At 49.3% G+C, this 26,283-nt stretch overlaps 2 long non-coding RNA genes across 3 annotated transcripts; both read left to right on the forward strand.

The window, feature by feature from the left end:
* Positions 1-2,327: 2,327 nt before the first annotated feature.
* LOC125620644 (uncharacterized) lies at positions 2,328-15,714 on the forward strand. 2 transcript variants are annotated; one of them, XR_012664537.1, is made up of 9 exons: positions 2,328-2,548; positions 4,341-4,439; positions 4,911-5,032; positions 9,119-10,241; positions 10,480-10,843; positions 11,017-11,185; positions 13,074-14,196; positions 14,435-14,790; positions 14,963-15,714. It is a non-coding gene; the product is annotated as an uncharacterized LOC125620644 (long non-coding RNA). The 2 variants fall into 2 exon arrangements; XR_012664536.1 differs by having other exon boundaries at positions 2,329-2,548; positions 11,017-11,171.
* A 3,172-nt stretch (positions 15,715-18,886) lies between these two features.
* Positions 18,887-25,069, forward strand: LOC125620647 (uncharacterized). Its single transcript, XR_007352282.2, has 2 exons — positions 18,887-19,774; positions 22,649-25,069. It is a non-coding gene; the product is annotated as an uncharacterized LOC125620647 (long non-coding RNA).
* Positions 25,070-26,283: the final 1,214 nt, after the last annotated feature.

Raw genomic sequence — 26,283 nt, forward strand, 5'->3', positions numbered from 1 at the left:
TTACTAACTTGTTTCTCCGACCCTGTTCCCCTGTTGCTTAATTCCATTAGTTAAATCTTATTCCTTCGTCACCATTTAAAAAAACACTTTCTGCTTTTTAGAAAATGTTCTTCTTTACGGCCAACATTTTCCTGGGCCCTAAAAATGCTTCTGCAAATATTTACAGGTACCTGAGTTTGTCTGCTTGAAAACCTGCATCTGGGCACCCCTTGGGCCGCTTCTGAGAGGAGCCATAGCCCAGCAATTGCCACTGAAGTCAGTGGGGGGCTTCAGATGCTCAGTGCATCTAGGATCAGGCCTGATATGGGTTATGTATCTAACTGCCCCGTCAAGGGAGCAATTGTGCATGCAGAGATTTGAACGGGCAAACACTGCTGGATGCTTTTACCATTGAAAAGGTAACCCACTCCCTGTATCCCCATCCCAGCACTGGTTGTACATTGTCTTCTTCTGGCTCCCTGTGTGGCAGATACATTCCTCTCCTTGACTGCCATCAACAGACCTGTTCCTCTTCTTGGCTGCTTGTTGTCCTTACCTTCAGCGCGAGAAGGCGGGACTGGTATTGGACCCTGGAGGAGAGAGCTAGCCAGTTGTATGAGCCTTAGCATTAAGCTTAAAGTTACTTTGCGTCCAGTTTTCAAACACCCCCAAGTCCCTCAGGGCCGTGTCAATCTGGGGTTTTAATTTGGTTCATTATGAAGATAGGGATCACCTAAATGTGAGATTGTGGAACAGATCTGGGTTTGGATTTTTACACACACACTTACCACACTTCTTCTCTCTCTCTCATTCACACACACACACACACACACACACACTTCTGTGTATTGGGATCCAGGGTACTGATTTGGGCCTAGCTCACTTTGATTTCCTAGTCGTGATTTTCAGCCCTCTCTGACAGGTGCTGCCATTTCTATCCATACTAGAGCAAATCTGATGGTAAAATCTGGGATTTTCTCCAAATACTGGAACTTCACCCTCTGACACAGATCCTCTCACTATAGTGCATGCTCTTAAGTGGTAATTTTAATAATGCAGAGCCACTAAATGGGTCGTCTCCTGACTGACATGGAGTCAGATTTACATTGCTCTTGCTTTGCAATGCGTTAGAAAAGAAACTTTCTTTTCCTGCTTAGGGTGTATCTACACTATGGACCTTACAGCAGCACATCTGTGCCGCTGTAAAGTCTTCTGTGTAGCTGCTCTGTGCTGGGAGGAGAACGCTCTGGCCTAATTAAACTACTCCCAACGAGCTCTCCTGCTGACACAGCGCTGTCCACACTGGCCCTTTTGTCGGTGAAATGGATGTTGGTCCAGGTGTTTGTTTTTTCACGCCCCGCACTGACAAAAGTTTTGCTGACAAAACCGCTAGTGTAGACAAAACCTAAATGTTTCACCAGCCTCTGACAGTGTTTCTGCTATGTGGGCTCCCTCTCGTGGCTATGTCTGTGCATACTTATTTCTCATTTTCTTCACCAAGGTCACTGACAGGATTTCAGATCCACTGGAATTCTGTTTGTAAGAGTCTCCGATCTACTCCCCCTTCCTGCAGTTTCACACGAGTAACTACGTTCTGAACACTCTCCTAAATGCAAACAATATCTGATCACATGTGCCCTGATGTACACTATGGGGAGTGAAAGGCGAATCGGGGCGCTTTCCAGACACAGGTGGGGCTGAAAAATCAACACTTTCCCCAGCTCCTGTCGTTGAAGGGGCGGTAAGGTGGGCGCAGATGCACTCCGCTTACATCTAACTCAGGATGGCAAGCTTTTGTAACTTGTGTCTCTTGTAGACATGGTTTGGTCAGGTTAATTGTACATTAGTCCTTATATTTAGGTAATTAAGTCATAGCACATATGCGTGCAGTGCCTTGAAAATGTGAAGTGCGACTTAAGTGCTAAGTTGTTATTTTGTTTTGGAATGGACTGTTCTAAGGAACTGGTCACGGTTCATTTGCACCATTGCCTTCTCCTGGATGGCATCTGAACTGCTCAGCTGTGTATCACCGACCCTATATTGCTCATAGTTAGTGGAGCGTTTCCTTTGGCTCATGTATTATGTGCCTGTGCTTTTGTTGCAGGGAGAACTGTGTTCTCACCCAAGAGGAAGTTCTGAGGGGATGTAATTAGTAGCAAAATGATACCCAGGAAGTTCCTACATGGGCATAGTGGTTACAAATGAGTAAACATCGAATAGTTAATCATTTAATGCAGGCACTTGGCTGTCTTGTTTGTATTGCAACACATTGTGCCAGGTCCTCTTGCAGACAGAAATAGATATAACTTATCTGTGTACATGGTGCCTGGATTCCACAGTGATGAGCATAACAGATGCACAGATAGGGTTAGATATTTTGTTCCTGGTTTAGCACAGGTCACCTACTCTACAGAATCAGAGTATAAAGAAACAGGCTGATCTGCTCAGGCTCAGTTCCGGTTCTGAATCTGAGATGGTTGTGAATCTGTAACTACGGGAGAAACCCACTTGTGGGTTTTGAAGGACTGACACATTCCAGAGCCAGAGGCTGGATTTGGGATGATCTCTGGTAAGTGTCTTAGCATTCGTATAGGTTCTTCTTTGCTTTAATGTGGTTTCTCTGTACTGCTTTCCCCTTAAGAATAAATGTGCTCGCTTAGAAAGAGCTGTGTGGTAACTTACAATGGTGGGCATAGCCTCAGGAAAGAAATCAGTGCCCCAGGTGCTGGCCTTTAGGCAGTCTGGCACGCTGGGGATATCACCCCAGCCAGGAGCTGTGCCGCCCGAACGCTCCGGTCAGGAGGAAGAGAGACGCCAGACTCTGGCCAAGAAGGATGATGGCTGAGGAGCTAGAAATCACTAAGTGGGGCCCCTTCGTGGATCATAGAGGAGGAACACAGGTGCAGTTACCCTGAAACTGGGTCAGACCCTAGAACAGGGGCGGGCAAATTTTTTGGCCCGAGGGCCACATCGAGTTTCCAAAATTGTATGGAGGGCCGGTTAGGGGAGGCTGTGCCTCCCCAAACAGCCAGGCATGGCCCGCCCCCTCCCCCTGGGGGGACCCTCCCCCCACTTCTCTCCCCCGATGGCCCCTCCGGGACTCCTGCCCCATCCAACTCCCCTGTCCCCTGATGGCCCTCCTGGACCTCTGCCCCATTCACCCCTCCCTGTCCCCTGACCGCCCCTGGACCCCTGCCCCTGACTGCCTCCCTCTGCCCCATCCAACCCCTCCTCTCATTCCTGACTGCCCCCTGGGGACCCGTGCCCCATCCAACCACCCCTTCTCCCTGACCACCCCGGGAACCTCTGCCCCTGACTGCCTCCCGTTGCCCCATCCAACCCCCCTGTTCCCTGCCTTCTGACCGCCCTGACCCCATCCACACCCCCACCCCCTGACTACCCCCCCAAACTCCCCTGCCCTCTATCCAACCCCCCCCTTCTCCCTGCCCCCTTTCCGCACTGCCTGGAGCACCGGTGGCTGGCAGCACTACAGCCATGCCGCCCAGAGTGCCACGACAGGCAGCTGCGCCGCCCGGCTGGAGCCAGCCACGCACCGCGCAGCCAGAGCACCGGGTCCGGCCAGGCTCTGCAGCTGCGCTGCCTGGCAGGAGCTCGCAGCCCCGCTGCCCAGAGCATTGCGTCGGCGGCACCCTGAGCTGAGGCTGCGGGGGTAGGGGAACAGCAGGGGCGGGGCTGGCGGCTAGACCCCCGGGTCAGGATCTCAGGGTCTGGGCAGGAGGGTACCGCGGGCCGGATGTGGCCCACAGGCCATAGTTTGTCCACCTCTGCCCTAGAACCTGATCATTTACAGAGGCTTTTAGCCAATATTCAGGGCTCTATTTTCGGAAATTCCTGCCACACAAATAATTTGGGAGGGCCAAGAGTATTGGGAGATGCCGTTTGGTCAAGACAATTAAGACTCAGAGTCACCTCTTCATGTGCTGTAAACTGGTATAAGATTGGATTCAGCAGAGCTACGTTGAGGATCTGGCTCAAGGCTTTGTCTGGAATCTTTGCAAAGGCTTCGGGGGACCCCGGTGCGCCTTGGAGCTGTGGTTCTCTGTGTGGCGGATCCGTTCATTTGTGAATCGGGATTTGAGCAAAGGCATTGAGAGTTTAAATTGCAAATGCGCCCCCTCTGCACACAGACCCAGTAGGGTGGATGGGACACACCCAAAAGAGACCCATGGAGCCCAGAAGCAACAGCGGCTGGAACACGAAGTGGGGTTGGAGTTGAGTGGAGCATGCGGGAGAAACTAAGCACCCTGAACTCTGCCGAGGGCAGGGTCAAAACTCTGGAGTCTCTTGCAGTTCTTTAACCCCTAGTTGGGTGATTTTTTGCTTATGCCACTACTGTCTAGGGGCTCCAACAGTTCAAGTTCATTATTTCCCGCGATGGAATCTGGCCAGCAGGAAGCAGCATTGGAAGAAGCAGAACAATCCAGGAGGGGCCATCAGAGGTAACCATGGCAACCCTGGGCTGGCTCTGTGGGGATGGTCAGGGTTCGAGGACGGGGTCTGGAATGGGGAAGCTGGGAGCTGCTGGAGCTTCAGTTGGTATCTGGGGCAGCTGGGCTTTGCGTCCCGCTCAGTGAAGCGGGAAATGGGGCATCAACCAACAAGGCTGGAGCTGGGCTCCATCTCAGGGCTCACGCTGGAGGCGCCTTCCCTTCAGGGACGCTGGAGCAGGTGCTCGAGTGCAGGAGCGATGCCGGCTGGTGAATGGCCAGAAGCTGTTGAGGGACCTGGTGTCGTGTCACGTACCAGACGTGCCACCTGAGGGGCGTCTCTCCCTCTCTCTTTAGTGGGGCCAAGAATGACAATTTGGTATTGTACAGAGCAGGGTTGATACTTGGGGTGAGCAGAGCGGGGCTTGGGTCACTACATGAAGCAGTGGGAGCCTGTTCCTCTCCTTCTCCTGATCCTTCCAGCAGGCCGGGTTACGTATCCTAGAAAGCTGGGAAACGTGCAATGATATGAAACCCTTACTGGACCTAGTGAAGCGCACCCACCATCCATGATTGCTGTCTGCTCTGCACCTCCTCTCATCATGGTAAGGCGATTGCTCAGCTACTAATCCTGGCAGAGCTGCTGGCAGCAGGCAGAAATCAGGCTGGCCTCAGAAGGAGGAGAGTAAACTCCGAAAAGGGGGTGGGGGTTTTGGTGCATGACGGAGAAGTGGGTGAAAGCTGGGACCATGGAGGCAGGTGAGTAACCCAGCAGGGCTAGGGAGGAGCCCAAGCGCAGAGCAGTGAGAACATGACAGAGCTTGGAAAGGAAGGTACTGAATCAGGGAGAGGTTGGGCCCAGGTTGGCCTGTCTCTTGTGGAATAACTTGAACTTCAGATTGCTGGCGGGGGGGAGACTAATTCCTCTGAGAAAGGCAGAGTCTGCTTAACTTATAGGGTTTGGGTCTAAAAGTAAAATGGGTGTAAAAACACTAGTAAAATAAATCTAATGTATCTTTGTTTTAAGTACGGTTATATATATGATCTTTCTTCATATTCAGTTCAGTCAAAATATTGTTAACAAGGTGAATGAAGCTGCTGCAAAAATTTCCAGCCTGCTATACCCACGCAGAGCACAAGGATATAGAATAGGCCCCTGAACACAGACCCAGCTGGCCGTGGGGTAACCAGGGCCCTAATTAGGTCGAAAGGCCTTATCCATAATGGTTAGCTTTGTTTCAAAGTCATCAGGTCTTCCAGTTACCAAAATCCTTCACACTGAAAAACTAGTAACGCTATAAATATGCCCCATGCATCAACCTCATAGTGTCCAATATTTCCATAAATCGGTCATAAGGAACACTGCGGCACATCCTGAACTGGTAGAATCATAGAATCATAGAATATCAGGGTTGGAAGGGACCCCAGAAGGTCATCTAGTCCAACCCCCTGCTCAAAGCAGGACCAATCCCCAATTAAATCATCCCAGCCAGGGCTTTGTCAAGCCTGACCTTAAAAACCTCTAAGGAAGGAGATTCTACCACCTCCCTAGGTAACGCATTCCAGTGTTTCACCACCCTCTGAGTGAAAAAGCTTTTCCTAATATCCAACCTAAACCAAGTAAGCAAAATGCCACTTCTGTCTTCTTTCCTGCTTGTGTTTTATGGAGTTATGTTTCTGAGTGAGACAATCAGAGGCCATGGAGAGATCTGTCTTTCCCACTCCCCCCCCTTCAGTTCTAGCTCTCATTCACCTTCCCTATACAATACACCTGAACAACTCTGTTTCATCTCCACTTCCTGCTGACAGATCTCTAGTTCTCACAAACATTGTCCTTAGATCATCAGACTGAACCCAAACCACACAGTGAAGTACAAATGGTTGTGGTGGAATTCACTTCCAGAGCTGACTCTTTGCTCACTCGCAAACTCTATAAGCCCAAACTTCTGAAAGCTTCAGACCAGCAATGCTGGGGCTTGATGCTGACTGGAGGGTAAGAGTATCTCCAAGTGGAAATCAATGGGGGTTGCTCCTGCCCTGGGGGGTCAAGGTGTCAAGATCTGGGAGTTCCAGGCAACCGAAGTTACAGGGAGGTTCACTCACAAACGAGGCTGGAGAGGCCCTAACACTAAAGAACAAAGGGAGAGATTGTTTGGGTCTTGGGTTTTGCAAACTTATCTGCTGGGATAACCAAAGCCAAACCTGGGATGGTTTAGATATGGGTGTTGTAGCAGAAAGAGCCTGAAACACAGGGCCTGGTACAAGATGAGGCCTGAACCAAAAATCAGCCAGTCAGACTATGAACAAGAGTCAGGCCCTGCTACAAAGCACATGCCTGCTTACACCTTCACTGTCCAGTACATGAACTTGGTAAGGATGTGGCTGGTGTTGCTAAAACAGAGACACGCTGAATAAATACTATGCACTAGTTATTAACGAAAAACATTCCAGAAGGGTAGAACAAGAATACCCCGCTACAGAGTTATAGAATAAATACACTCCCCAAAGATGTTACAGGGACACACTGACCCCTCCTAGGGTTCAAACTCACAGCTACAGGATGGTAACTAACCACATCAGAGGGATAATACACAACTTGTCTGTATCAGTGTATAAAAGAGGGGTCACGGAAGGCACATCTGGCCAAGGGGGCAGTGGAAAGTCCCACTGCTGACTGAGCTGGTCCATTCTCATGGGCGTCCGTGTCCCAGTGTCCACGCAGAGTCTATGGGGTGCGAGTACAAGTGCTTTGTTGACAAAGATGGCCAAGCGCCTTTGCCACCAAACGAGTCTGTGGTCTTTCGGGCAGTTTGACTGAAGTCTGCTGGGCCAGCTACCTGGACAGAGCCAGGACAAGGTATGGGCCCACACAGCCAATAACAGGTGTCCTTTTATCAGAGCCCCCAGCGATCATGGAAGGGTGGAGTGATGGGTCTGGTATCTGCCCATCTCCAGCTAACACTGAAACCCCTGCCTGGATTCCCCTGTACAGGAGGCGCTGGCTGTCAGTCCCCTGGTGGAGGGCACAGCACAGTGCCATGAAATGCAGCCAACAGGGTTAGTCCTGAGAGGGGCTGGGCACCTGCAGCTCCCACTGGTTCCTGAGGGAGATGCAGGAACTCAGCCCTGCTCAGCATTGGCCCACTGTGATGGGAGTGGAACATTTCACCGGAGGGGTGGTGACCGAGACAAACCCAGAGGTGGAGACAGGCAGGGGAAGGGAACTATGACGTAAGCTTTCATAGGTGAGGGCTGCGTAAGCCCCACTCCATCCAAGTCACAGGGAAAGGAGCCGTTTGTGACCCTGGAACTCACTGTCACAGACAGAGCCCCAGCTGGTGATTCTAGATCTGAAGTGTAAATTGACTCAGAGTTCAGAGCCAGCCAGAGCCTTCCCCCTACAGATCCCCTGGGAGGACATGGGACGGGTCACTTTGCCTAGATAAGGAGGTGGTGACAATGACCCGCTACTCAGGTGTGATGCAGTGATTGTTGGGTCGGCCACCAGGGGCTGCAGCATTTCACACCAGGATGTCGCCCAGATCACATGGCTTGTGCCTCTGTGTCTGAGTACAGGGACCAGGGTGTTGGAGCAGAGCCTTGTGGGACCAACCTGCTTCCATTGCTAAAGGGAACATGAGACACAGAAGGATGAAGGAAAGAATTATTGTAAGGAGGAAGGTAACAAGGCAGGCAGGGGGAAATGAGGTATTGATAAGGAAGGAGAGGGGGGAAATGAAGAAGTAAGTGAGAAAAACATCAGGGAACTGAGGAAGGGACAGAGAAGAAAGAGGGAAGGGGACTGGGAGAGGAGAGAGATGAAAAAGGAGTGGGCAAAGGCTACAAGAGAAGAGAAAGGAGAAGCACAGAAGTGGATGGGGGTAAGAACCTGGACTGATTTCTTTAGCTTCAGGTAGAATCCTGTTTGCTTACATCTTGACAAAGGCAAAGCAGCCAGGTGTAATGACTAAGGGTAATAATGGAGGCATTTGTGCAATTCAGAAAGGAAAGGGTACAAGTGGCCATAGCTGAGAGGTGTCATCAGCTTGGTTCTCACCTTTCAAGAGACGACATTGCACTTGGTCCGGCTTCCGTTGATTAGATCACTGCAGCTTGTCTGTCACAAGTTCTTGTGTGTACCACTTTAGTAATCAGAGTAACTGTTCCTATCAAGAGGTAAGGGATGCACCTTCTCCTAGCAATGGAGTGGAAACTAACCAATCTGAGTGTACTTTCAGGTGAAGGAAGTGAATCTATCCTTCGCTGTCAAAGGCTACAAGCAGTTTCATCAGAATAAAGCAATATACAGAACCAAAGCTTCTGAGAGGTTACAGAAATATATACTTCTTCTAGTCAAAAATAAGGAAACCACTTATACCTACTAGATTTGTAACAAAATAGCTGATTGTATGTAGAGAAACAAGATAAACCAATACAGCCATTCATCCCACAGAAGGTGTGCATTTATACTCACCGTTACAAAACGAATCCAGTGAGAAATCATTGACATTTGTTGCCTGACAAAAATACTCTGTCAAACATTGATCTTTGCAGCAGGTCATATTTTGAGATGCAAGGATGACAGATGGCTGTAGGATACAGGAAGGAATTAGCAGATCCATCCTTTTAAGGAGGTAAGAAATACAATATGCCATTGCCATAACAGTCAATGGTTCTGGTCATACTTTCAGGTGGAAGAAATGTAATGGATGAAATCGTCACCTCTCGAAAGGGCACAAGAAGTTGCTGTACTGAATAAAGCAATAAAAAAGAGGGAGTTACCTGTTCAGAGGTAAGGAAAGTCGGTAATTCTAACCGATGATCATGACATCTGCTCCTTTCCCCTTCCCGGCTAATGGTTGGTTGTTCCGACAAGGATGTATCACAGAAAAAGTGCAACTAACCAGCGTGTGAAGATGAGCATTTAAGCTGCTCTTATATTTGCAGAGATGAGTTGTCCAGCTGATTCTCTTTGTGCAGAATTGATCATTGTTGCTTATTTATCAAATGTCAAGAAGAAATCAGTGGAATTGATCATTTCTATTAAGAGGTAAGGAACGTACCTCCTCTCAGCACAGGGGCAGGAATAACTGGATCTTTTTCTATTTTCAGGTGAAATGAAGGTCTGACCATTAAGGGGGCGGGGGAAGATAAGAGGCTGCTGAATTTAATAATAGTCAGACAGGTAACGATATCTGGCCAGGGGGAAGAAAAGCATCTTTTCTTCTAGTTGAGAAAGAGGAAAGCAGCCAATTATATGCTTCAAGTTGTAACCAGTGTAGCTGGCTGTACCTCGAAGAATCAAAGCTTTTTGGTGAAATATCATTGACAAGTAGGTGAGCACGAAAAAGTCTGTAGAAGCCTCATGATCTGGATGGTAAGGAACCATTTCTATTGATGACTCTTCATAACTAGTAATGAGTAATAATAATAAATAATCGTCAGGTTTTGCTAATTGGAGATTTGAACAGACCAGGTGGCCATTCCTACCAGGGAGAAGTGAGGGTAAGTGGCTGTCCCGGGCAAGGAGGTAAGCAATACCAGTCTCCAAACATCCATGTGTATATCAAGTGGTGTGGAGTTTTCTTTCAGGGAGAAGAACTGTGGTGGACCTTACATGTCACGGGGAGAGTGTGAAAAGCAGAGTCAAGACAAAGCAACATGGACTTGCCAGCTGCTCAATCCATGGAGGACTCCAATGAGAAGATGCTGTTATTTCAAGGAACAACAAACAGAAAACAAACAGTCACTTCAAATAGTTCAGCTAGTTGCAAATCTGAACATGAAGGAAGTCAGCAGAACACAGACATGGAGGTAAGCATTGAAGTTTCCCTGGTTGTCAAATGAATCTCATGCTAAAGCAACACTTACAGACCAAATAAATAGGTCACACATTGCACATCTCCAGAGGGAAGAAGACCAGAGGGCTGTTGTGCTCTTGTAGGGATTAATGCAAATGCAACTTGCTGAACCAGGCATGTGAGTTGAGAAGGAAAAAAGCAGATTTCTTTATCATTCAAGTGGAAATGAATAGATCCTGTTATACTTTCAGATGAGAGAAATGCAGCTGATTTGAACTTTGAGGGTGTGAAAACTTCAGGAAGTTGCGAGAAGATCTGAGATATCTACAGGAAGGAAACCAGTGAAACTCATCACTGCTGCCAAGAGGTAAGGAACTCACCTCATAATGGAGAAATTAATGGATCTGGTTTCCCTTCAGGTGAAAGAAATGCAGCTGATCTGATCTCCGAGGGGTTGAAGACTGTAAGCAGTCATGTTACTGAAGAATACAGGAACACATGTTCCCAGACCTGCAGAGAGGGGAAAAAGTTGCCTTCCTTGACTAGAATGGGAAGACAATCCCTTAACACCGTCAAGTTACAAACCCACAATGCAGGAGACCGTCACTGACAGAGGTGAGAACTTAGGATTTTCTTATTGCCTAATGGAGGAGATCATGATCCATCGTGTATATTTATGGGCCTGTAAAACTGATAATAAGCAAACAAGTTACCTGTCAAATGCTGATCTCTACAGCCACAGCTGTGCTTTGCAGGAACTAGTTTGTGAAGCTGATTTGTCTTTTCAGGAGAAGAGTTACAGACACTCAGGATTTGAGCACAAAGGAATAGGAATGGAGCTGAACAGATCCAACACCTGAAAGGACAATTAGATCTCATAAGATATGAGACCATGAAAAAGACCCTTCATTCAATAAAGCAACAGAATTGGCTCTGAGGAGAGGTAAGAAGCATTTGGTAAGTCTACCAAATGAGCATATAATCAATTCTACAAAATTGTTAACTTCTGTTGCGTCAAAGGTTTTGTTACAGCTGATCACACATCTCAGGATCTAAGAGTAGCTCAGGGGCATGGCAGACCTCAGGGGATTCATCTTTATTAGGAGATGATGAACCTGCTTGTCAGTGGCTTTGGTTAGACTTTCAGATGAGGGAAACACAGCCAGTGTGGTCAGTGTTCAAGAAATAATGTTCAAAAGGTGCCTGGCGTCACCTCTTGGGCTAAGGGGAGCGACTGGTCCCATCTGCTGGGATGGAAGCAAAGAAGAAAGCACTAGCCACTGGTTAGTACTGGGACACAGACAATCCCCTGGAGGGGCTTGGGACAGGGTGTTTAACCTTAGTGCCCAGTGGGTCCTTTCCCCACTGTGGTCCTGGCTCGCATGCACGGGGTGAAACTGATCGCCCTGTTTGGGGTCAGGAAGGAATTTTCCTCCAGGGCAGATTGGCCAGAGCTGGTGACTCTAGATCTGAAGTGTAATTTGACTCATTTGAGAGTTCAGAGCCAGCCAGAGCCTTCCCCCTACAGCTCCCCTAGCGGGACGTGGGGTAGGTCTCTTTGCCCAGATGAGGAGGTGGTGACGATGACCCGTGACTCTCTTGTGATGCAGTGATTGTTGGGTCAGCCACCACGGGCTGCAGCATTTCACACCAGGATGTCGCCCAGATTACATGGCTTGTGCCTCTGTGTCTGAGTACAGGGACCAGGGTGTTGGAGCAGAGCCTTGTGGGACCAACCTGCTTCCATTGCTAAAGAAGGGAACGTGACACACAGAAGGATGAAGGAAAGAATTCTTGTAAGGAGGAAGGAAACAAGGCAGGGAAAAGACTGGGGGGAAAGGGAAATGAGGCATCAGATGGCGGAGGGGGCAGGGGGAAATGAAGATGTTAGTGAGAAAAACACCAGGGAACTGAGGAAGGGACAGAGAAGAAAGAGGGAAGGGGACTGGGAGAGGAGAGAGAGACACACATGGAAAAGGAATGGGCAAAGAGGCTGCAAGACAAGAGAAAGGAGAAGGACAGAGGAAGTGGATGGGAGTAAGAACCTAGACGGATTTTTTTATCTTGAGGTAGAATCCTGATTGCCTTTGTCAAGACGTAGGCAAAGTAGCCAGGTGTAATGACTAGGGGTAATAATGGAGGCATTTGTACAATTCAGAAAGGAAAGGGTACAAGTGGCCATAGCTGAGAGGTGGCATCAGCTTGGTTCTCACCTTTCAAGAGACGACACTGCACTTGGTCCGGCTTCCGTTGATTGAATCATTGCAGCTTGTCTGTCAGAAGTTCTTATTGTACCACTTTAGTAATCAGAGAAACTGTTCCTATCAAGAGGTAAGGGATGCACCTTCTCCTAGCAATGGAGTGGAAACTAACCAATCTGAACGTACTTTCAGGTGAAGGAAGTGAATCTATCCTTTGCTGTCAAAGGCTACCAGCAGTTTCGTCAGAATAAAGCAATATACAGAACCAAAGCTTCTGAGAGGTTACAGAAATATCTACTTCTTCTAGTCAAAAATAAGGAAACCACTTATACCTACTAGATGTGTAACAAAACAGCTGATTGTATGTAGAGAAACAAGATAAACCAATACAGCCATTCATTCCACAGAGGGTGTGCATTTTACTCACCGTTACAAAACGAATCCAAGGACTAATCATTGACATTTGTTGCCTGACAAAAATACTCTGTCAAACATTGATCTTTGAGGCAGGTCATATTTTGAGATGCAAGGATGACAAATGGCTGTAGGATACAGGAAGGAATTAGCAGATCCAGCCTTTTAAGGAGGTAAAAAATAAAACACGCCATTGCCCTAACAGTCAATGGTTCTGGTCATACTTTCAGGTGGAAGAAATGTAATGGATGAAATCGTCACCTCTCGAAAGGGCACAAGAAGTTGCTGTACTGAATAAAGCAATAAAAAAGAGGGAGTTACCTGTTCAGAGGTAAGGAAAGTCGGTAATTCTAACCGATGATCATGACATCTGCTCCTTTCCCCTTCCCGGCTAATGGTTGGTTGTTCCGACAAGGATGTATCCCAGAAAAATTGCAACTAACCAGAGTGTGAAAATGAGCATTTAAGCTGCTCTTACATTTGCAGAGATGAGTTGTCCAGCTGATTCTCTTTGTGCAGAATTGATCATTGTTGCTTATTTATCAAATGTCAAGAAGAAATCAGTGGAATTGATCATTTCTATCAAGAGGTAAGGAATACACCTCCTCTCAGCACAGGGGCAGGAATAACTGGCTCTATTTCTATTTTCAGGTGAAATGAAGGTCTGACCATTAAGGGGGCGGGGGAAGATAAGAGGTTGCTGAATTTAATAATAGTCAGACAGGTAACGATATCTGGCCAGGGGGAAGAAAAGCATCTTTTCTTCTAGTTGAGAAAGAGGAAATCAGCCAATTATATGCTTCAAGTTGTAACCAGTGTAGCTGGCTGTACCTCGAAGAATCAAAGCTTTTTGGTGAAACATCATTGACAAGTAGGTGAGCACGGAAAAGTCTGTAGAAGCCTAATGATCTGGATGGTAAGGAACCATTTCTATTGATGACTCTTCATAACTAGTAATGAGTAATAATAATAAATAATTGTCAGGTTTTGCTAATTGGAGATGGGAACAGACCAGATGGCCATTCCTACTAGGGAGAAGTGAGGGTAAGTGGCTGTCCCGGGCAAGGAGGTAAGCAATACCAGTCTCCAAACATCCATGTGTATATCAAGTGGTGTGGAGTTTTCTTTCAGGGAGAAGAACTGTGGTGGACCTTACTTGTCATGGGGAGAGTGTGAAAAACAGAGTCAAGACAAAGGAACATGGACTTGCCAGCTGCTCAATCCATGGAGGACTCCAATGAGAAGACGCTGTTATTTCGAGGAACAACAAACAGAAAACAAACAGTCACTTCAAATAGTTCAGCTAGTTGCAAATCTGAACATGAAGGAAGTCAGCAAAACACAGACATGGAGGTAAGCATTGAAGTTTCCCTGGTTGTCAAATGAATCTCATGCTAAAGCAACACTTACAGACCAAATAAATAGGTCACACATTGCACATCTCCAGAGGGAAGAAGACCAGAGTGCTGTTGTGCTCTTGTAGGGATTAATGCAAATGCAACTTGCTGAACCAGGCATGTGAGTTGAGAAGGAAAAAAGCAGATTTCTTTATCATTCAAGTGGAAATGAATAGATGCTGTTATACTTTCAGATGAGAGAAATGCAGCTGATTTGAACTTTGAAAACTTCAGGAAGTTGCGAGAAGATCTGAGATATCTGCAGGAAGGAAACCAGTGAAACTCATCACTGTTGCCAAGAGGTAAGGACCTCACCTCATAATGTAGAAATTAATGGATCTGGTTTCCCTTCAGGTGAAAGAAATGCAGCTGATCTGATCTCCCAGGGGTTGAGGACTATAAGCAGTCATGATACTGAAGAATACAGGAACACATGTTCCCAGACCGGCCTAGAGCGAAAAAAGTTGCCTTCCTTGACTAGAATGGGAAGACAATCCCTTATCACCATCAAGTTACAAACCCACAATGCAGGAGACCGTCACTGACAGAGGTGAGAACTTAGGATTCTCTTATTGCCAAATGGAGCAGATCATGACACATTGTGTACATTTATGGGCCTGTAAAACTGATAATAAGCAAACAAGTTACTGTCAAATGCTGATCTCTACAGCCACAGCTGTGCTTTGCAGAAACTAGTTTGTGAAGCTGATTTGTCTGTTCAGGAGAAGAGTTACAGACACTCAGGATTTGAGCACAAAGGAATAGGAATGGAGCTGAACAGATCCAACACCTGAAAGGACAGTGGATCTCATAAGATATGAAACCATGAAAAAGACCCTTCATTCAATAAAGCAACAGAATTGGCTCTGAAGAGAGGTAAGAAGCATTTGGTAAGTCTACCAAATGGGCATACAATCAACTCTTCAAAATTACTAACTTATGTTGTGTCAAAGAGTTTGTTACAGCTGATCACACATCTCAGGATCTAAGAAGAGCTCAGGGGCATGGCAGACCTCAGGGGATTCATCTTTATCAGGAGGTGATGCACCTGCTTGTCAGTGGCTTTGGTTAGATTTTCAGATGAAGGAAACACAGCCAGTGTGGTCAGTATTCAAGAAATAATGTTCAAGAGGTGCCTGGGGTCACCTCTTGGGCTAAGGGGAGTAGCTGGTCCTATCTACCGGGATGGAAGCAAAGAAGAAAGAACAGGCCACTGGTTAGTACTGGGACACAGACAATCCCCTGGAGGGGCCTGGGACAGGGTGTGTAACCACAGTGCCCAGTGGGTCCTTTCCCCACTGTGGTCCTGGCTCGCATGCACAGGGTGAAACTGATCGCCATGTTTGGGGTCAGGAAGGAATTTTCCTCCAGGGCAGATTGGCCAGAGACCCTGGAGGTTTTTCGCCTTCCTCTGGGGGCATCGAGCAGGGACCAGCCCTTTGGGCCATTTAGAAACTGACAATAAAATCCATTAGAGAGATCTTGCCTCCCTTCGTTTTTTGCATTTTCTATAAACCCATCCTGTGCCCCTCTGCCAGGCCCCTGCTCCCAGCCACACAGCAGAGGAGAGTCCCTCCCTGGTGCACTGCTCCTCCCCCTCAGAGCCAGCCTGGCCCAGCCCCATGTCGCTCTTCCACCCCAGCAGGGCCCCAGCACAGGGGAGACCAGCCTGCCATCCCAGAGAGGGCACAGCCGTGCGCATGGCCCCCGCGGGATGGGGAGGGGAAACTCTCCCAGGATGCCCCGAGGGGCCAGGGCAAGGCCTTTGGTCGGCCACATCCAAGCGCTCTGCCCCTCTCCTGTGGTCATAAGAGCCCCCCTGGCCAAGCCACTGATGAGTGGCTCTGAAAGGGGTGGTCAATGACCCCAAAGCAGCTCTTCCATTGGCCAGGTGGAGCCACCGCTTCCTGAGCTTCCGAACGGGGCTCACAGGCTAGCAGCGAATAATAGTCCCCTAGGGCTGGTTCAGCTCAGGGAGCCATCGGGCATCCACGAAGCTCTTGCCTTCAGCCAGCCCTTTCCCAGGAGCTGGGGGCCAGAAGCTTCTGTCCTCTGCAGTCTGCTCCAGCTGCGCTGTCTTCTCCTTTAACCCCCCCTCCAAGTCTGGCACCTCTGAGGGCAGTGCTGGGTTGGCCCACACGAGCTCATTCCCCCTGAATTGCCCAGCTTGGGGTCTGTAGATCTCCTTGCAGGTATTCTGGGAAATCAGAACTCCATCATCTGCCCCAGGGGGACTGGGAGCACGACCAGGGGACACGGGACAGGGTCAGTTAGTATTAGTAGCAGACGGCTGGAGGGGATGGAAAAGGGAGAGGGGCCAGCAACACGTTACTTCAGTTGTGCACTTCTGTTTAACCTCCAGTTCCTGCTGCCTGCCTATCACCCTCCTTGCGTCCACTTCCTGCCCCCCCAATCAGCTTCGCAGCCGCACGCTGAACCCAAAACACAGGGGAATGCCCAAAACGTTGTTGTGGGGCCTGAAACCTCTATAAAACCGTCTCCTGGAATCCATTGGGGCCTGATTCTCCCTGCAGGGAGACAGCGTCTCCAAGGTGAAGTCAATAGGAGTGACTCGTACCTTGGGAAGGCGGTTGGGGGGAGAATGCGACATCCTGGGCTAAGATACCATGGGAATTGTAGGCATGGCTCACAAACTGCAGTGCAGTATGGAACCCAACACTAGAGAAGAGCAAAATGGGGGCAGGCCGTGGTCTTGGTTTTCAGCTTTTATTTGGCAAAATGAACCCAAACCTAGGGTGGAGGGAGGAAGGTCAGATCTGGGTTTTATTTTATTGTAACCCCCCAGAGATCATGGAGCGGTGGAGTGATGGTTCCGGCCCGTCTCAGCCTGGCCTTAACACGGCACCACGGTCTGTACACGCCCTGCCGAGGAGGAGCTGGCTGCAGGGCTATAAAACCACCAGTTAAAACCCCATAGCCCAACATGTGACATATTCTGCAGCATTGGTGATCACAGCCCCACCGACAACACAAAGAGCTGCTCCCTCCCTTCGTGGAGAAGGGCAGAGCTTAACTGTGCATCAGGCTTCCACACAAACTGCAGCCCCCAGCGTTAGCCAGAGTCAAACACCCCAAGACACAAAGCAGAGAGGGGCTGACGGCACAAAGGCACAGGGCAGACACAGAGGCTAGACACCTGCAGCTCCGTATTGGTTTCAGAGGGTGATGCAGGAGCTCAGCATGTGGCCAGGGACAGAGACACATGAGTGGGGAGAGTGATGGAGACCCCCGGCAGGGGAGGGGAGATCGGATTGAAGGCAGCGTCTGTCACAGCCTAGGGCTACAGGAGACTCCTTCCAAAGGACGCAGTGGGAACCTTCACACGGCCGGGCTTCTCCCCAGCTTGCCAAGGGCTCACTGCCACACCCAGGCTCTGATGCAATTTAGTCCCAAAGTGGAACAAATCAAGACAGTTTCTCAGCTCACTTTCTGCATCTCCGGGGACTCTGGCAGATGCTTCCTCCCCTTTCCTACCCTAGTCTCCCTCAACCAGTTCCTCCTCACAGCCCCTCCCTCTCGGGAATGCCCTCTGCCCTTTAGAGGCCCAGGTGCTGCCTTGCCCCCTTCATTAACACTCCTTAACACCAGTCTTCCTCTCAGTCAGTCTATAGAGTTTCATCTTCTCCAGGGTTTCGAGGTCTCTGCACACAGTGTCTCCAACTCTGCCTCAAGCTCCTGACCGTCAGGATCAGGGCACCCCTCTCCTCCCCCGTGGCCTGATGTCCTGCAGACAGCTGCTCCTTCTGTCGCCGAACCATCGGTACCTCCATCCTGCAGCCTCCGGGGGCTCCTCCTGCCCTCAGTACGGGGAACAATAAAGCGGGTGTCCCATTTCCCTGTCTGCAAAGGATCACTGCTTTCGCCTTGGAGGCTCCACCTGGAGCCACACACACCCAGTCAGAGCTCAGGGCTCTGTGTGTCAGGGAACCCCTTTTCATGAACTCTAAATCTTCAAAAGTATTAAGCAGTGTCCTCTGGAGACAGGACACAGCTGGTTTTTCAGAGACATGATTTTGGGAAATTCAGCGAAGAGCCCTTTTTACTGGGCACTCACTGCTCCTTCCTGAATTAGCACAGAGAAAGCCCATCACTTCTCTGCCTCTCCCCCCACAAGAAGCACCACCAGCCGTGGCTACAAATGCCATTTGTGCTGCCGAGTCCTCCAGGGTCTCCCCTCCACAGCCTGCTTGTTGCTACAGCTCCCCTTCTGCATGGGCTGTGTCAGCACTCCCTTCCCCCTCTTCAGGAGAGTCACTCCCCAAAGATCTTACAGGGACACACTGACCCCTCCTAGGGTTCAAACCCACAGCTACAGAATAGTAATTAACCATGTGAGGGGGGTGGAAAGTCTCACTGTTGACTGAGCTGGTTCATTCTCATGGGCGTCCGTGTCCCAGTGTCCACGCAGAGTCTATGGGGTGCGAGTACAAGTGCTTTGTTGACTACAAAGCTGGCCAAGTGCCCTTGCCACCGAACGAGTCTGTGGTCTTTTGGGCAGTTTGACTGAGGTCTGCTGGGCCAGTTACATGGCCAGAGCCAGGACAACGTATGGGCCCACACAGCCAATAACAGGTGTCCTTTTATCAGAGCCCCCAGTGACCATGGAAGGGTGGAGTGATGGGTCTGGTATCTGCCCATCTCCAGCTAACACTGAAACCCCTTCCTGGATTCCCCGGTACAGGAGGCGCTGGCTGTCAGTCCCCTGGTGGGGACACTGGGGCATGGCCACTAGGTAACTCGAGGAGGTGGAAGACTACGAGTGTCGATGAAGTCCCCTCGCACTCGGCCCAAGTGTCCTTGATCCTCCCTCGCGCCTGGAGGCACTCGCAGCAGGCCTGCTGAGGATCTGCAACAATATGTTGCAGAGTCAGACTGCCTGAAACTAAACAAGGCCAAACAGGGCAGATATGGAAGAACAATGCCGAATAAAGCAGCTTTATGTATGGTTTAACAAATGATACAGAGAACAAGGGAACTAGCTCGTAACTGGATTGGCTGGCTATATGGCTACTTAGGGCAGCTTGCTATTGGATAAGTATGCTGAAGAAAGGATGTATAAAAGCCTGTGTAACTTCCTGCTCTGTGTGCAGGATTTGAGATTCTAATCTCCCTGTACCTTGTTTGCAGCTGCAAATAAACTTTTCTGCTTCTCCGCCCCGTTGTGATTATTGGGAGACGCACACCGGGCAACGAACCCCTGCTGTTGTTCACCTCTGGCACTGGGTGCCGTCAACAGCTTTTGGCATCCCTGGGTGGGCGACGAGGCTGCTATTTAGCCTTGCCCGGACCCCTCCTGGAGGTCGAGGATGGCGGCGAGAACCGACGCCCTGCGCACACCGGTGAGTTCATCGGGGGCCTCGGAGGAGACGTGATTTGATCGACCCCGGAGCGCACAATGGTGCAACGCACTCATATAGTGGAGAAGCAGCTGTGGGTGACGGTGAGGAACCGGTCCCTTGGATAAGGGGAGGAGCAGCTGCGGGCGACGGTGGGGAACCGGTCCCTTGGATAAGGTAGGAACCTTTTGAAATCCGGATTGTATGCTCTGTTGGAACCTGGGGACGCCCAGAGTTACCCTGTAGGTATGGGACAGGGACAGAGCTCAGGAGGCAGGGCACAGTGTACACTCCTAGAATGCATTCTAGCAAACTGGAAAGTGTTTGGATCAGATCCAATAACAAAAAGCAAATTTAAAAGGTTTTGTACAATAAACTCAATATCCGCTAGAGGACCAGGAACAGTGGCCACCGGGAGGGTCAATCAATTATAATACGATCCTCCAATTAGTTTTGTTTTGTCAGCGAATGGGTAAATGGAATGAACATTTGTATGCACAAGCGTTTATGGCTTTAAGAGATAGAACAGAGCTGTAATTCTGCAGAGCTGTAATTTGACTCCGACTGGTTCGGTAGTAGCTAATGTTAGCCCCCAGAACCCCCCCAATGTTGTAATGGCAGATTCGGTGCCCCATTCGACCCCCACACCCCCACCTTACAAGGGTACGATGCCTCGGGTTACAGAGATTGCCCCCTCAGTGGGACTCTCTCCTTTGATTACCAAGACTGTTGTGGCTTGCCCAGGGGCAGACAGACGTCAGGCTACCACTATGCAAGTTTACACCCATGTGCCATTCAATCCAATAGACTTAGCAGCTTTTAAAACACAGGCTGGGGAATTCTCCATGAACCCAAGCTGGTTTATTTCAGTCTTTGAGGGGTGCCTCAGTAGTCACAAGCCGGATTGGGACAATTGTAATATCCTCCTGAGAACTCTGTTGTCTGAGGTGGAGCGGAATCAGGTTACAGCTAAGGCAAGGGAGTGTCAGCTTTCAAGAGTAAGAAAGGAAGCTATCTGTCAAGTCCCTACCCCAAGCATTCGTAAATGGCTCAGAGCTTTTCTGGGTATGGCAGGCTTTTGCAGGATATGGATCCCAGAGTTTGGACTATGGGCTAAACCCCTGTACGACTGTGTAAAAGGAGCAGATCATGACCCCTTCTATTGGACCCCAGAGGCTGACAGGGCATTTAAAATCTTGAAAAGGAAGTTGATGGAAGCCCCGGCTCTGGGCCTGCCGGATCTCTCTAAGCCGTTTCAGTTGTACGTACATGAACAAAAGGGGGTGGCCCTAGGAGTGCTCACACAGCTGTTAGGAGCATGGAGATGTCCCGTGATTTATTTTTCTAAGCAACTGGATCAGGTTGCAAAGGGTTGGCCAGCATGTTTATGGGCGGTTGCAGCTACTGCCCTAGTGCTTGAGGAAGCCGAGAAGCTAACATCTCTACTCCCTATATGGTCCGAGCCTTATTGGATGCAAAGGGAGGGCTTTGGCTCACCCAGGCTCGGATTGCTCGGTATCAGGCTAAGCTGTTAGAGAACTCTGAAGTCACCTTACAGCCTTGCCCCTCCCTTAACCCAACCACCCTCTTGCCAGAAACAGAGGAACAGAAACATGACTGTTTAGAGATCATAGATGTCCAGTACTCCAGCCGTCCGGATTTAAAGGATGTACCCCTCCCAAATGCAGATTATGAGTGGTACACTGATGGTAGCAGTACTGTAATAGATGGGCAAAGGAGGGCGGGTTATGCTGTTGTGACCCTCCATGACACTGTGGAAGCTGAAGGTTTGCCTGCTGGGACCTCTGCCCAGCTTGCCGAACTAATAGCCCTGACCCGTGCACTTGAACTGTCAAAAGGAAAGCGGGTCAACATTTTTACCGATTCAAAGTACGCTTTTGGTGTGCTGCATGCTCATGCTGGCCTATGGAAGCAAAGGGGAATGCTGACAGCCCAAGGCTCCCCAGTCAAGTACGGGCCCCAAATCCTCTGGCTCCTAGAAGCCGTACAACTCCCCTCGGAAGTGGCGTTGGTACACTGTAAAGCCCATCAAAGGGAGGATCAAGATGCGGCCAAAGGTAATGCCCGGGCAGATAGAGAGGCTAAGCATGCTGCCACCCTGCCATCCCCTCAGGCTGAGAACGCCCATATGCATGCCCTTGTCCCATCAGTAGGGGAGATTCCAACCCCTTAGTACTCTGGGGAGGAGAGACAGCTAACTGACAAACTCAGTCTCCAGGAGAAGGAGGGATGGCTCCATTCCCCGGAAGGGAAGGTCCTCCTACCAAAGGGCCTGATCCGGCCGGTGCTGCAGAAACTACATCAAACCATTCATGCTGGCAGGGAAGCACTTATCCAGCTAATGGGAAAATACTTTATCACTTCCGGACTCTGACCCCTGGCTGCCCAGGTACAAGCGGACTGCTTAGTCTGCCAAAAGAATAACCTCCGACCGGGACATCCTGTGCCACCAGCTGCCCTAGAACCCACTCCGGGCCCCGGACAAGTGTGGCAAATAGACTTTACTGAGTTTCCCTGGACCCAAGGGTTCAAATATCTCCTTGTCATAGTGGATCAGTTCAGCGGATGGCCAGAAGCCTTCCCATGCTGTAATTGTACTGCCAGAATAGTAACCCTCAAGTTTGTTAGGGAAATCATTCCCCGCTTTGGACTCCCCCAGTGGATGGAATCTGACAATGGGACACACTTCACGTCAAAAATCATTCAAAGCATCTCACATGCCTTACAGATCCCCTGGAAACTCCATACGCCCTGGAGATCGCAAGCCAGTGGGGTAGTGGAGCAAACCAATCAGACCCTTAAACGGCATCTCTCAAAAGTCTGCGATGGCCTGATGCTTTGCCCCTCGTCCTACTCCGTATCCGCGTTCTCCCAAAGGGTAGATTAGGACTTAGTCTCTTTGAAATTATGTTTGGAAAGGCATGGCCTATGAATGGCACCCCGGTTCTGTCAGGGGAATGGGAGTTGGGTAATGTTTTTTTTGTCTCAGTATATGTGTTCCCTGTCTGCTGTTCTCTTGTCTCTTCACAGATATACCAAGGATTCCCAGCCTCTCCCCTTGGACTCTCCCGTCCACTCCTTACAGCCCGGTGACTCCGTGCTTGTTCGTACCTGGAAAGACGAGCCTCTCCAGGAAAAGTGGAAAGGACCCTATACCATCCTGCTGATCTCCCATACAGCAGTAAAGGTTGAGGAACACAAGAACTGGATCCATCACTCTCGTCTGAAGGCAGTACCCGCCCCCTCGTCAGCAGAACAGTGGACCATCCAACCTGCTGACTCCTCATCTAGTGACGATCTCGGGCTAAAGCTACTGTTTAAGACACACAAATAGCGGACCCCTTAACGCCAAAATGGGCCCACCCAGGTACTGGAGACCCTGGGTTGGGAAGACTCTGGTGATAATTAATTGGGTAACATTGTTATTCTCTGTATTGGTATTTCCAAACTGTGCGTATCGGGAGCATAACTCCTTTGTTTTGCTTGCGCACCATGTTGCTACTTTAACAAACCAGACTGATTGCTGGGTATGTGCTCCAACTCCACTGTCCCCCAAAACGGGAATGCCCCTTGACATGCTGCCCCTGACCCTAGCAGAATTAGCTGCCACCAAAGAGCAGGAAAGAACGGACTCGCCATTCTGGAAGAAGACCTCTTTACAGCAAGCCACCTATCAGGACCAGGAGTATTCAGTTGCAGTACTCACTGAGGGAGTGTTATGTTTTACCCGAAACCAATCTGATCACTATGGGCGTCCTGTGGGAAACAGCTCCTGTGTTATTACACAGTGGGCTGATGGGTATTGGATAAAGACCGAAAGGGGAGGCCAGCAGTGTGGGTGTAATGGTTCCTCCCCTTTTAGGGAAACTCTTACAAATAATCTTACCACAAAAGAGGGGTTTGGAAATATAACTTGCCGTCCAGTTAATATCTCCAATGTAGCAAGCCAATGGTGGGTTTGCGGTCCCTATGGCGAGTGTAATATGAACAGCACAATTAGAAACACCCCCACTTGTACCCAATCAGGAGGATGGGATGACCCCTTAGGGGCATATGAACTGTTTAGAAAAACAGCCTTAAATATCCCAGGAATCCCCTTAAGAAACAGTCCTTACTGAGCCCTACACGGTCACTATTTTGTATGTGGCCGAAAGGCTTACAAGGTGCTGCCAGCCAACTGGACAGGTAGCTGTTATATAGCTCATGGAGTTCCTCATCTGTCAATAACTGCCACACTGCCCAAAGGAAAGATTAGAAATGCCCGAAATACCTCTGTTAAGTCCTGAGACAAGACCCTGCGGCCACTGACTACGGCATTGGAGGGCAATATGAAGAATCCCCTCACAACCGAGAAGCTTGTAGGGTGCTCTGTACTGGGAATAGCACCACTGTTTACCGGACCAGCCATGGCATGCATAGGCCGCTATACTGTAAGGCTGCAAATGGTACTTGAGAAAGTGGCCTTAGAGTTAGAGGACTCGGTTAGTGATTTAGGGTCAGCAGTAAAAACATTAAATAAAGAGGTACAGCAGCTCAGGACGTTTTCCCTCCAAAACAGGCTGGCTTTGGACTATCTCTTGGCATCCCAAGGAGGGGTTTGTGCCCTCGTCGGGCCCCGATGTTGTGTATATGTAAATGATAGCAGTTATGAGATCTATGAAAAGGTGGTACAGGCTGAGGCCCATGCCCGAGCCGGAGCACAGGTTGCCTATACTGACCCCGAGAGCGATTGGTTGCAAACCTTGTTTTCAGGCTGGGTTTGACGTCTTGGCTGGGTGGTTTATTTAGCCTGTTATTGAAACTTCTCTTTCCTGTATTGCTTGTATTACTGGTATTATGCTGTGCAGTATCATGTGTTAGGGCCCTTTTGCAAAAGTTAATAAGTCATTCTCTTCAGGGCTATCACAAAGTGCTTATGCAAAGTCCTATTGTAAAGAAATAAGGAGTCCAAGTGAGAAAACTCAGAGCCAAGGTTGTTGAGTGTTCTCAAAGGAGGGAGCTGTTGGGGACACTGGGGCATGGCCACTAGGTAGCTCGAGGTGATGGAAGACCACGAGTGTCAATGAAGCCCCCTCGCACTAGGCCCAAGTGTCCTTGGCCCCCCGTCCCGCCTGGAGGCACTCACAGCAGTTCTGCTGAGGATCTGCAACAATATGTTGCAGAGTCAGACTGCCTGAAACTAAACAAGGCCAAACAGGGCAGATATGGAAGAACAATGCTGAATAAAGCAGCTTTATGTATGGTTTAACAGATGGTACAGAGAACAAGGGAACTAGCTCGTAACTGGATTGGCTGGCTATATGGCTACTTAGGGCAGCTTGCTATTCGATAAGTATGCTGAAGAAAGGATGTATAAAAGCCTGTGTAACTTCCTGCTCTGTGTGCAGGATTTGAGATTCTATTCTCCCTATACCTTGTTTCCAGCTGCAAATAAACTTTTCTGCTTCTCCACCCCATTGTGATTATTGGGTGACGCACACCGGGCAACGAACCTTGCTGTTGTTCGCCTCTGGCACTGGGTGCCGGCAACACCCTGGTGGATCTGCAGCGATCGGCCTAGACCACAAGATGGAGGGCACAGCACGGTGCCATGAAATGCAGCCAACAGGGTTAGTCCTGAGGGGCTGGGCACCTGCAGCTACCACTGGTTCCGGAGGGAGATGCAGGAACTCAGCACTGCTCAGCATTGGCCCACTGTGATGGAAGTGGAACTTTCCACCGTAGGGGTGGTGACCGAGACAAACCCAGAGGTGGAGACAGGCAGGGGAAGGGAACTATGACATAAGCTTTCATAGGTGAGGGCTGCGTAAGTCCCACTCCATCCAAGTCACAGGGAAAGGAGCCGTTCTTGACCCTGAAATTCCCTGTCACAGACAGAGCCCCAGCTGGTGACTCTAGATCTAAAGTGTAATTTGACTCATTTGAGAGTTCAGAGCCAGCCAGAGCCTTCCCCCTACAGCTCCCCTGGTGGGATGTGGGGCAGGTCACTTTGCCCAGATGAGGAGGTGGTGACAATGACCTGAGACTGTTGTGATGCAGTGATTGTTGCGTTGGCCACCAGAGGCTGCAGCATTTCACACCAGGATGTCGCCCAGAGCACATGGCTTTTGCCTGTGGGTCTGAGTACGGGGACCAGGGTGATGGAGTAGGAACTTCTCGGACCAACCTGCTTCCATTGCTAAAGAAGGGAACGTGACTAAGGAAGCCACTTATACCGACTAGATTGGTAAGAAAACAGCTGATTGTAAGGAGAGAAAAAGGATAAACCAATACAGCCATTCATCCCACAGAAGGTGTGCATTATACTCACCGTTACAAAATGAATCCAGTGACAAATCATTTACATTTGTTGCCTGACAAAAATACTCTGTCAAACATTGATCTTTGCAGCAGCTCATATTTTGAGATGCAAGGATGACAGATGGCTGTAGGATACAGGAAGGAATTAGCAGATCCATCCTTTTAAGGAGGTAAGAAATACAATACGCCATTGCCCAAACAAACAGTCAGTGGTTCTGGTCATACTTTCAGGTGGAAGAAATGTAAAGGATGAAATCATCACCTCTTGAAAGGGCACAAGAAGTTGCTGTACTGAATAAAGCAGTAAAAAAGTGGAGGTTACCTCTTCAGAGGTAAGGAAAGTCGGTAATTCTAACCGATGATCA

This window comes from Caretta caretta, chromosome 12 (genome assembly GCF_965140235.1).
Source record: "Caretta caretta isolate rCarCar2 chromosome 12, rCarCar1.hap1, whole genome shotgun sequence".
NCBI classification, from domain to species: Eukaryota; Metazoa; Chordata; order Testudines; family Cheloniidae; genus Caretta; species Caretta caretta.